Source organism: Haliaeetus albicilla, chromosome 2 (assembly GCF_947461875.1).
Source record: "Haliaeetus albicilla chromosome 2, bHalAlb1.1, whole genome shotgun sequence".
Taxonomy (NCBI): Eukaryota; Metazoa; Chordata; class Aves; order Accipitriformes; family Accipitridae; genus Haliaeetus; species Haliaeetus albicilla.
Window position 1 is genome coordinate 413,797 of NC_091484.1, and position 12,411 is coordinate 426,207.

General features: G+C 52.1%; 1 long non-coding RNA gene across 2 annotated transcripts; it reads left to right on the plus strand.

Moving 5' to 3' along the window:
* The first annotated feature begins 790 nt into the window (after nucleotides 1-790).
* On the plus strand, nucleotides 791-8,465 carry LOC138688595 (uncharacterized). Of its 2 annotated transcripts, none has more exons than XR_011327477.1 (3): nucleotides 791-893; nucleotides 1,479-1,573; nucleotides 7,823-8,465. It is a non-coding gene; the product is annotated as an uncharacterized lncRNA (long non-coding RNA). The 2 variants fall into 2 exon arrangements; XR_011327479.1 differs by lacking the exons at nucleotides 791-893; nucleotides 7,823-8,465 and adding exons at nucleotides 1,873-1,917; nucleotides 6,536-6,874 and having other exon boundaries at nucleotides 1,140-1,573.
* The last annotated feature ends 3,946 nt before the right edge of the window (nucleotides 8,466-12,411 follow it).

The window sequence follows — 12,411 nt, forward strand, 5'->3', positions numbered from 1 at the left end:
GGCGCCCGCTGGCCGCGCCTGGGGGGTGCCCGCCTCCGTCCCCTCTTCCCTTCTATCGGCTCTCGGGGAACTGCCCGGCGCTGCCCTGGCCCGGCTCGCCTCCGGCGGACCGGGAGCCTGCCGCGGCGGCCGCTTCGCAGCTTCCCGTCCCGCCAGCCCTGGGCGGCCAGCGGACAGGAGGCACCCCCCGCCACCGCCCCCGCCGGAGGGGATCGCTCGCCTCACCCGCGGTCCCGGCGCTCGCCCGCTGCCGCCGAGACCCCCGCCCTGCGCGCCACCACGCTGCTCCCAGGGACCGCGCATGCGCCGGAGGGGTCAGAGCAGCGAGCGAACGCCGGGCTGCCCCACGCGCAGGACGGCGCATGCGCCCGGGAGCCGCGTCCGCACGGCTGGTCGGGGAGCGGGCGCAGCGGGAAGCCCGCGGAAAACCACACGAAACCGGTAACGCTCCTGCGTCTGACCTTGTCGGACTCCGGGGGCCGCGGCGGCAGCGAGAACTACGCCGCGCCCGAGAGCCACGCTGCCGCCCGGCCGCCGAGTCCGCGAAAACTACAGCTCCCGGCATGCCCCGGGAGGCAGCCTGCCCTGCTGCCTGGCCCCGAGGGGACGCCGCTTCCGTTTCCGCCCACCCCCACGCCGGCGCAGCCGCAGTTCCCGCCGAGACCCCAGCGCCGCTCCGGGCAGCTCCGGCGCGCTTTCGCCGCCCGGCTCCGGCACGGCGCGGCACCCCCCGCCCGGCTCCGGCTCCGGGCAGCGCCCGCCGCCGCCGCCGCTTCGGCACGGCACGGCGCGGCCCCGCTACCGCTCCGTGCGTCCGACACGGTCCCCGCCGTCCCCCTCGGGGCTTTCCCCGGAACCCGCCGGCCGACTGCGCAGCCCCGCCACGGGGCCCGGTGAGCACGCGCTCACGTGCTCACAGCCGCATTGTGAGCGCCCCCCCCCCCCGCGCGCACGTGATCACAGCCGCCCTGTGAGCACCCCCCCCCCCCCGCGCGCGCACGTGCTCCCAGCCGCCCTGTGAGCCCCCAGGGCCCCCGGCCTCGGCACAGGCGGCCCCCACCCCCCCCGGGCCACCCCCGCCCCCCCCGGGCCACCCCCGCCTCCGACGTTCGCGGTCCGAGGGGCAGCCGCACCCCGGCCTCCGCTCCGCTCCTGCCTGGGCTCCCACCGGCCCCGCCCCGGCCCCTCCCCCGGCAGCCCCCCCTGGCCAGGGAGGGGCCGTCCCCATCAGCCTCACTGCCCGCACCTGCGGCTCCTCCAGCCCCGGCCCGCAGCTGTGGTACCCAAATCCGGAACAAAACTCCTCGGCACCAATGTGAACTTAAGCAGCAGGCACTTCCTTGATTGAATGAAAGATGTCAAGAGTCAGCTGATTGGGAAGAGCTGTTAACTGGGGTCAAAATACAGATTTTAATACCCCTCTGATTTTAGTTCTAAGACTTGGCCATTGCCAGGTATCATCTTTTCCATTTACCCAGGTCCACCAGCGAGGCCACAAGGGAGATTTCTTCCAGAGAGAGGATAGAGTTATTAAGTCTAAAGTCCACGAGTTGCCTTTCTCCTTCATGAAAAGGTGAGTGGATCATATATCATCACTAGTCACCCAAACAGTTAAGCCTGAACTTTTCACCTGTCCTTTAATACAGTCAACTCCAAGCGAAATTTTTTCCGTTTGGTCCCGAAGAGGGGACCAAAGATCATGTCAAATATTATTATGCTTTCTGCAAATACATCCCCATCTTAGAGCTTTAGCTACTAGAGAAAGTCTTTGGAGTTTGGGGTCAGAAGAGCTGCAAGTATAAGCCTTCATTCAGCTCTGTTTAGGATCTGTGATTTTTCTCTGGTTGTCTAAACCAGTCTAAATTTCCATAGATGGTCCCGACTCTGGGTGGCTCTAACAAGGATCCTGGAACTCCAGTAAATTCTAGACATCGTTTTATAGTTTCAATATGATCCCAAGTTCCTTTTTGCACTTGTCTCTACGGTTTTGGCAACTGACAGCCCCAAGGGGTGCTTGTACAAGTTTCTCCCGAAGGGCGATTAAATGAATTCTTTTGTCCATGAGGTGGATGGTTTGGTAATGTTATAATTCACAACGCTATAATTCCTTCTTTCAAATTCAAAAAAAATAATTGCCTTTTAAATCCATCCCATTTAATTTGCTAAAATGATTCTCATTGTTCTGCATCTTTTCTCAAGTTTTGGTTAAATTCAATGTCAGTATTCTCCACGGAACTAGATTTTCATCTGACTTTGGAATCGGAAGGCAGGCTTGTTACTGAGGTTAAATTTTGTGTCTTTACAAAACTTTGAATCAGTTACAAAACTAGATTTTTTTTTTTTAAATCCAAATTACAAAAACGGTTAATCTCAAGATTAATAGCTCAAACAATAATTGTTTCATTTTGTTTATCTCATGTTTAGAACCCCTCAAAAAAAATGCATACGCCCTCTAAACACACAAAAAGATTATTGCCCTCGACAATATTCCTAATAGCAACCCCAATATTATCAACTTTACACAGCTGTTTTCCCAAACAGATAACGTGAAACTTACTTATAGATTTTCAGTTTTAAAGGGCCAGTTTCTTTAGACTTCCGGTTTCTTGTTGGTGCTTTCTTTATTCTTGAATAATGAAGCCAAGGTTCTTCTCCCAGACCTTTACTGCTATAAGGGTTGTTAAAATGACTCGATACGGTCCTTTCCACTTCTCAGTGATTTTATATATATTTAGTCTCCTGGTCGGAAGGGATGCGCTGCTACGTCCAGTTCTAAGGGTCCAGCTGTGGAGACATACTGACAAAGTTCTTGAAAAGAATTGCTTAAAGAAATCATAACACCTTTTAAAAACATATCTCCAAAGGCACTCAAGATACTCAGAACGTAGGACTCTTGATACGGTCTTTCATACAACATTTCATAATGACTTAAATTTTCTTTCTCTTCTGGCTATACTCTGATTCTTAATAGAGCCATGGGTAATGCTTTAACCCATGTGAGGAGTGAGGTTTCCTGACAAATTTTACTCGACTGTTGCTTAAGGGTATAGTTCATTCTCTCTCTCTCTCTCTCCCCCCCCCCTCCCCCTGCCCCCCCACTTGCTTGTGGTCTATATGGGGTGTGATAGTCTCAATCTATAGATAATACTTTGCTCAACTTGTCTCACAATCTTTGCTATAAAATGAGGGCCATTGTCAGATGACATTCCTACAGGCACCCCATATTTTGGTATTATCTCTTTGAGCAAGACTTTGAGTACTTCCCTTGCTTTGTTGGTGCGACAAGGGAAAGCCTCGGGCCACCCAGTAAAGATATCAACTAAAACTAGGATATATCCTTCTTTTCAAGGCAATTCTATACAATCAATTTGCTAATATTCTCCTAAAAAATTTCCTTATTTCATAATCCCAAAGATGATCTTATTACTGATTCGGGGATATTTTTATATATAAATTTCACATCCGCTTCTAATTGTTTAAACAATCTTTGTCATATTTCACTTTCTGTTCCCCAATATACTTTGTGATGTTCAGCTCGGCCAATTTCTCTTATTATTGTGGGTGGGACTATTATTTGACCTGTCGGTGTTACAGCCTATCCTGTTCCATTTTGTTAGCCTGCAATCTAATAATTAATTCTTCATCTTTTTCGTTATAATTCGGAGTTTCTTTAGGCAATTTTGTACTTTTCTCTGGAACTAGTGCTAGGATGCCTTTTTCCGCAGCCTCTTTAGCAGCTTTATCAGCCAGTCGGTTACCTGCGTTAGGACCGGTCTTACCTAACTGATGTGCTTTACAGTGCATTATCGTGACTGCTGTTGGTTTTGGAATGGTTTCTAACAATTTCGGTATTTGTTCTGCGTGCTGAGTGGTGGTTCCTTGTGCAGATAACGGTCCTCTTTCTCTCCGTATCGCTCCATGTGCACGTACTACTCCAGAAGCATACTTCTGAGTCTGTCCAAGTGTTGACTCGCTTTCCTTGACTTAGTTCCAGAGCTCGAATAAGAGCTATCAGTTCAGCCTTTTGGGCAGATATCGTCGAAGGCAAAGTTGGCAACGCAATTACCTCCTCGGTAGTTATTGTCTATCTTGATAAACGTTTTCCTTCACAGATGGAACCGCTTCCGTCGGCATATAGTTCCCAATCTGTTTCTTCTAGCGGCACATCTCAGAGGTCCAGTCAGCTGGAGTAAACTCTTTCGATTGTCTGCAAGCAGTCACGTTCCAGTTCTCCTTTAACTTGATCAGTTGTTGAAAATGCAACAGGGTTAACGGTGGTAGTAGTTTTTAGGTAAACATCACCTCGTTCCAGCAACGCCACTTGGTATTTCAGCATTCTGCTAGGGGATAACCAATGCCCCCCTTTCTGTTTTAGCACAACAGTTATCATATGGGAAACGTACAGTAATCCTTTGTCCTCTAATCCTTTGTCCTCAGGTGAACTTACGAGCTTCCTGGATCAGTAGCACAGTTGCAGCGACGGCTCTCGGACGACCAGAGCATCCCAGACTCACATTACCTAATTGCTTCGAGAAGTAGGCCACAGCTCGCCCACTTGGCCCTAAATATTGGGCCAGGATACCCAGAGCTATACCTCTTCTTTCACGAGCAAAAAGTTCAAGTGTCTTTGTGAGATCTGGCAGGCCTAGGGCTGGCACCCCTATTACAGCCTGTTTCCATTCTTGGAAAGTAGCTTTCTCGGCATCGGTCCAATCCGTTGTTTGAGGTTTTGAGCTGCTCCTATAAAGGTCGGGCCAGCAAGCCACAATTTATAATCTACAGGTGACACCACTCAACCATTCCCGGAAATGCTCGTCATTCATTTTTTTAGTCTTAGGTTCGGGGAGACGACAAATTGCCTCTTTTCTCTCAGTTCCCAATTGTCTCTGTCCTTTTAGGATTTTAAAACTCAAATAAGTTTCTTCTTTCTGGGTTATTTGGTTTTTTTCTTTTGACACTCGATATCCACTGATTCCCCAAAAGTTCAAAAAGTTAATAGTTAACTTTGTGCATTGTTCTTCCGTCTCAGCTACAATTAACAGATCATCCATATATTTCAGCAAGATTTCTTGATTATTTTCTTTCTTCCAAATCACTAATTCTCGTGCCAATTGATTTCCAAACACGGTAAGACTATTCTTAAGGCCTTGAGGCAAGACTGTCCACATATATTGTGTTTTTCTCCCAGTCTCAGGATTTTCCCATTCCAAAGCAAAAACCTCTTGACTATTGGGATCCAAGGGAATACGGAAAAAGGCATCTTTTCCGTCTAACACTGTGAACCATTCTTGTTTCTCCGTTAGGGTTGTTAACAAAGTATAAGGATTTGCTACTACCGGATGAATATCTTGTACTATTTGATTTATTGCTCTGAGGAGGTCTTGAACTAATCTATCATCTTTTTCATTAGCCTTTTAACAGGCAAGATCAGGGTGTTATATCTGGATTCACATTCTATTAACAATTTGTATCTTAAAAATTTTTGTATTACCATTACTAACCCTTTCCGACTTTCCGGTTTTAGGGGGTATCGTTTAATTCTTACCGGATTCGATCCTGGCTTTAAATCAACTCTCACAGGTTCTGCTTTTTGGATTTACCAGGAACTTCCCAGTCCAGATGATTGGAATTACAGCATTATACTTTGACTGGTATAATCTTCTGCTGTCGGTAACCGTCCTGTTAACAACAAAGCCACTGCTTCGATACGTTTAGTTTCTGGAATTAAAGTTTTAATCTCTCCACTTTTAAATTTAATTTCTGCCTCTAAGTTCTCAAATAGATCTCTCCTTAACAGGATTTTAGGAGAATTTGGCACAGACAAAAACTGCTGAGTGACCCGTTGCTTTCCTAATGTCATTGTTAAAGATTTAAAGAAGGGTCTAGTTTCTCGTTCACTTGTTGCACCGACACCACCAATTTCTTCAAAACTTAACTCTCCCTCTAAGGTATTTAAAACTGAAAAGGTGACCCTAGTGTCAATTCAAATTCAATTTTCTGTTCTCCCAGTTTAGCTGTAACCAGAGGTTGTGCTGGGAGACTCGCCTCCGGTCCCCGTCAGATACGTTCACTTAAAAAGAACAAATCTACATATGGCACTTTATTCCATTTACTCTCTCTCCTACAAAACAACAGGAACTGCAATATAGTATTGTAACTCAAAGTTCTGTTTGTTTACCATTTTTCCTGCAATTCACCCCAATGTGCCAATAAACGTCCCAACGGTGATGTTTTTGGTAACTTTTCATCAGCAGTTCTATTTCCTGCACTCTTATTCTTAAACAATTTTGCTAATGCCATTATACTTATATACATTCAAATACCAAATACCAAAGAAATGCAAATGACAATTGTCCCAAATAATACACAAAGTCCAACCCAGCAGTAGCTTTCGCTTACGACTTACCGGCAGACGCCTAGGCTTCCGCTGCAGACGGGTACCCTCCAAGCCCCAACCCTGCGAAGCTTTCGCCGCGCCTCACGGGCGGGCTTTCCAAACCAATTCCAAAGAAGCAGCGCCTTACCTTTTTTCCAGGGAACGCTGCGAGGAGCTTTGCGAGTCGAGGGTGATGGTTCTCCCCGAGAATACCTCGGTGCCGGCCGGAGTTCGATCGACGCTCGATCTCGTCCAGTCTCACTCGCAAGGTCCCATCTGGGTCGCCAAAACCACTACCGAAATCCGGAATAAAACTCCTTAACACCAACGTGAAGTTAAGAAGCAGGCACTTTGTTTATCGCAGCGCTGGGGACACGGGGGATCGCTCCTCCAAAGGCGTGTCCCGCTTAGTATCAAAATCCATCAGTTTTTACAGACTTTTCTTGTCAGGTCATTGTTACCTAAGCTCCTTCCGTAAAAATGCATACTCTGCTCGTTCTTAAATTTAACCTTTATAATGATCGGTCCTTTGATTATATAACCTTATCAATATTCTTACTTAAAAACAATCATTGGTCAGTTACACTTAGCTCTGCTGACTGGAATCTTCGATACTCAAATCGAGATGGGAAGGGTAAGGGGGTTTCCAAGCAGCAAACTGGTGTCCACGACGGTTTCCTTAGTTTCCTGAAACAGAACGTAGAAAAACCCGTAACTTCCTGGTGAGGTTTCTAGGGTTAGCTATTTCAAACTTTAACAATATTAAGGTTCCTAGAGTCACGCGAACACAGTTCCTAAAGTTTCTATGGCTACGTTTCAAACTTAACGATCCTATACGTTATGCTTCACAATTTTACTTCTTAATCAAACCTAACTCTTCTATGGGATTAAATTTTGATTTCTTTACCAGAATATTTGCAACAGCTGGAGCCCAGCAGGAACGGGGGGGGGGGGGGGGGGGGGGGGGGGGGCGCGGCCCGACCCCCCCCAGCGCCTCACCTCCTCCTCCCCTGGGCTCCCTCACGGCCCCTCGCCTCGTGCAAAGGGAGCGCAAACGCAGCCCGGAGGGCAAAGGGGACGGGCGGCCAGCGTTTATTCAGTCAGTCGCGTGCCTATCGAGTCCTGCCAGCGAGTCTGCTCCGGGTCTCGGGGCGCCCCCCGGCGCTCCCTCTGCCCCTCGGACACCTCTGATAGCCTATTTCCATACATTCTGTATAGCACGTCTAAATATTGGGATGGTTTTAATATTTTGTACCAGCTGTGGAAACTGGTTTGCTGCTAGGTGACTGCAAAAGTGAGATTTGGTAAATAATTATTAGAAATCTTATACTAACACTACAATTGAAACAATAGACAAAAGTATAGCCAAGCAATTAACTAGCAGAGGTAGGTACTCCTAAGTTTTGCAGTTCTTTGCTCTTATGACTAGATGTTCCTGTACGCTAGATGAGAACAATGCTGAAACTGACCACATGTGATTGAAACTGCGTTAAGCTTCAAGATCAAAGAACAAGGACAAGAATAAAGACTTCAGGGACAGCCAGCAAGAACTTCCAATGGGTCGCTGGTTGCAAAAGCAGCCCTTCGTCTCAAATGGATCCTTCATTGCGCGTGATCGGATGTAGGCAGTACTACGATAATCGGTTGCCATCGTTTTTACGTATATGTATACTAATCTGATTAACATGCAATTAGTTATTCTGTATAACCTGTTTGTGCTAAAGCTGTGGCATGCACGCTAGGTGCAACTATCCCCTGTGTATCCAGCGCTGCAATGAAGAATGCCTGCTTTCTAAAACTCCAAAACGAGTCTTAGGGAGTTTCTTCGACCGGCTTTTCAGTATCAGGGGTACAAGGGAGGAAAGGAGAAAAAAAAAAAAAAAAAAAAAGGCAGCGGTGTGGGAAAGAGGGGGGACCAGGGGAGGGCCAGGGAGGGACCAGAACGCAGAAGAGGGGAGACAGGGCCCCGAGGGCCCGGGGCTCACCACAGCTCTTGTTCTTGGCACTGCCAGGAGAATTTGCCAGTTCAGACGCTTCTTTCTGCTCCTCTCCCGCTCCCTCCTCTTCTGTAACTCCGGCGGCGCGGCCGTCCTCCCCCTAGGAGAACACGCGTCTCATAGGTCTTGCAGGACGAGGCCTCCTAGGCACGGAGCCTCGCTCGCTCGCACGCTACGTGGCCGTACCGCGCCGTCGGTGCTGCGTACGGACCCTGCGGTGCAGCTCGGCGGTCTGACCTGCTGCGGACTACGAAGAGGGATCCTTCCACGCGCGGAGAGGCAGGCTCTCTCTTGCCTGCAGCGGGGGGCAGCTGCTGGCCGGCCAGCCTTCCATTTCTTCTTCTCTACCTTTCTGTGGCCTCTCCAGCTTCAGCCGCAGCAGCGCCTGCCCGCAGCCGGTCAGCGCCCCGCCTGTCCCTTTGTGCTCCCGCGCCGCGAGGAGAGGGAGGCCAGGCAGAGAGCCCGTGCAAGCTTTCCTTGCCGGCGGCGTTTCCTCACCGGGAGGAAGCAAGGAGCGCGGCGGCGCCTCCCGCCGGTGCCGCACTGCCGTTACCGTCGGACGGCACGTGCAGGACAGCGGCAGCCCCGCGCCCTCGCAGCCTCCGAGCTGCAGTACCGAACATTGGCCGCGAGGTGGCAGCGGCGAGCGCTTGGCACAAGGCCCCAGCGCGCATGGGCGGCAGCCCAGCTGCAGTACCGAAGTCTGTTCAATAGGTGGCGGAAGAGAGCGCTGGCGAAACGCGCCGCCACCGCGCATGCGCGGCTCCGAGCTGCTGAACGGCGTTTTGGTTGCTAGGCAACAGCAGGAGGGCGGCAAAAGGCGCCACCGCGCATGCGCGGCTCCAGAACGCCAGGGCCGCGTTTTGGTTGCCAGGCGACAGCAGGAGCGCCGTAAACCGCGCCGCCGCGCATGCGCGGTTGCCGAGGCGCCGTGTCGCGCTTTGGTTGCCAGGCAACAGTGGCCAGTGTCGTAAACGCGCCAACGCACATGCGCGGTTGCCGAGCTGCCGTAACGCGTTTTGGTTGCCTAGCAACAGGAGGAGCGCCGTAAACCGGGCCGCCGCGCATGCGCTGTTGGGGAGGCGCCGTGTCGCGCTTTGGTTGCCGGGCAACAGCGGGCAGCGCCGTAAAAGGCGCAGCGCGCATGCGCCCTTGCCGAGCTGCCGTAAAGCGGTTTGGTTGCCGAGCAACAGAAGGCGCGCCGTAAACCGCGCCGTCGCGCATGCGCTGTTGGGGAGGCCCCGTGTCGCGCTTTGGTTGCCGGGCAACAGCGGCCAGCGCCGTAAAAGGCGCAGCGCGCATGCGCTCTTGCCGAGCTGCCGTAACGGGTTTTGGTTGCTTGGCAACAGCGGGAGCGCCGTAAAGCGCGCCGCCGCCGCGCATGCGCCCTTGCCGATGCGCCGTGTCGTGCTTTGGTGGCCCGGCAACAGCGGCGAGCGCCGTCAACGCGCCGCCACGCATGCGCAGCTGTCGAGCTGCTGTACCGCGTCTCGGTTGCCCGGCAACAGCTGGAGCCCCCCGACACACGCCACCGCGCATGCGCCCCTCCCCAACGCCAGTTCCCACCTTCGGTCACCGGGCAGCAGCATCCGCATCCCCGTAACCATCCTCTTCTGAGCAGCAGCTGGATGAGGGATGACTGACAGCTCAGCCCAGTAGAGACCAGCCACAGGCGGCAACTACTTACTGGGGGCACAGGGCTTACATTGCCCTGCCCTTTCCCCACTCGCAGCCTGGGCAGTCATCTTCATCGCCTCCGTTCCAAAAAGCACCCGAGTGGCTGGAGCGTTTACAGCAGTCAAGTGCAAAGAACAGACAACTCGGGTGGTCGCTTCTGTCCCTGCCCCCCCACCCCATTATCTAGAGAGGAGCAGCAGCACAGGGACCTGCAAACGGCAGGGGGGAGCGGGGGGGTGGTCCCCTGGAGCAAGCCCCAGGGACTGCTGTATCCCTCTGCATGTGGCATCGGGGTTGCGGGAGTGAAAGCAGCCAGTCAACAGCTGCTGGCGAGAGATTTAAAAAAAAACATAACACCTGGTTCAGGTGACAGCCTGAAGGCAGGCCACAAGAGACCCAAAGCTGCTTTCCGCCAGAGGGGCAGCTCTGTCCAGCAGGAAACGCCGCGTCCCAGCGCACCAGAGGCGAGCGGCCCACCTGCAAGCGAGCGATACCCTGGCGACCCTGGGGCTCACTTGGGGTGGGCGCACCTTTCCTCACCTCTGTGCTATCGGAACTCTGCTCTCCTAATCCTGCACGCACGCAAGGCTCCTTGTGCGGGGCTCGTCTCTGATCGAAGAGACGCTGCACGGTGTTACTTACCGCCCCGCCCTCCGGCGTGCAAAGTAATCAGACGCGAAGCAGGGAAAGCAAAGAGGCCTGTCGGGATATTAGTAGTCCTCAGCAGATGACCGTAGAGCCCTCGAGGTTCCGTCTTTGCTCCCTACAGGAGCGTGGCTCCGCACTCCTTGCCGCTCCCGCCAGCAAGCGTCACAATTGCCCTTTGCTGCCTGCAACACGCAGTACCTGCGCGGCCCCAGTACTACTGCCGCTTACAGCGCGAGAGGCGCTCGCTATAAAGCGGCAATGAAGAACAAGGACAGCCCGTCAAGATGGCAGGAGGAACACAGAGAGCCTCCAGCATTAGCCAGGCAGGGCTTGCAACTCACCTCGTGTCGTGGTTTAATGCCAGCCAGCAACAAAGCCCCACGCGACCGCTCACTCGCTCCCCCGCCCCCAGTGGGACGGGGAGACAATCGGAAGGGCGAAAGGGAGAAAACTCGTGGCTTGAAACGAAAACAGTTTAATCATTTAAAAGAAACAACAACTTGTAAGGAAAAGAAGAAAAAAAAATGACAGAGAATGGGGTGCAGGCAGCATGCCAGGGGTCTGGAGCCTGACGGATGATGGGGGGGGGGGGGGGGGGGTGTGGAATATGGAGGAGGGAAAGGAAGCCGGGTGGGGGGACAGGAGATAGAAGAGCAGGGGATGCGGGGGGAAACAACTCGCGTGGGTTAAAAACTTGAATGGGTGAAGGGGGCGGGCTGAAGCAGCGGGGAGCATATATGGGGGAGAAACACACACGCCGGGGAGAGGGTAGGTGAGGGTACAGAGGTGCATGGGGGGACACGGGTGGGGATGACCTACCCCAGGGAGTCCGCCCAGGATGATCCACAGCAGGTAACTCACCTGGGATAACCCGCAACAGAGCATCCACACCAGATCATCCACACTGGGAGGACCCCCAGCAACGCCCCTCAAACTGCTTGTGCTTCATCCCCAGTCTTCCCCTAACGGGGGAGTTTTTTGCTTTTTCAAAATACTCAGTTTGGGGTGTGTTTCAGTGCTTTTCCACAACATAAAAAGGGGTGATCTTTTGGTTGTGGGTTTGTGCATGAAAATGGGGTGGGTTTTTTGCTTTCCAGCTGCACAAATCCAGGCGGATTTGGCTTTCCCAGGAGTCCCAAAGTCGTTTGGTTTTTTCCGTTGCAGTCCCAGAATCAGAGGGTTTGGGGTTGTCCTGGTTTCGGCTGGAATAAAGTTCATTTTCTTCTGAGTAGCTGGTAGAGGGCCATTTTGGATTTAGGATGAGAATAATGTTGACAACACACCGATGCTGTAGTTGTTGCTAAGCAGTGTTTATACTAAGTCAAGGACCTTCCAGCTTCTCATACCGCCCTGCCAGCAGAGGCTGGGGGTGCACAAGAAGAGTCGCTGAGCTAAAGCAGGATTCCAGGTAAACAGGTCAGCTCGAAATACACCACCTCCTTTAAAAGTTAAGAGCTATTTGAACACTTAAAATCAGCATTTAGGCTAATCGATACCATTTTGAACACCTTCTTAGCATACAAGTAAACACTCTTGCCGGTGCTGGAAAACGTCTCCTCCCTTCCTTACAGCACTGCTGCAGGGAGATAACCCTGGGAGGCTGCAGGACGAGGTCGTACGCAATCAGAATCCACGCTTACGGATCCACCGCAACAGCTACAGCCCTTGCGCTCCTGCTGCTGCCGCTTTGCATCTTGCTTGTTTGGTGAATAA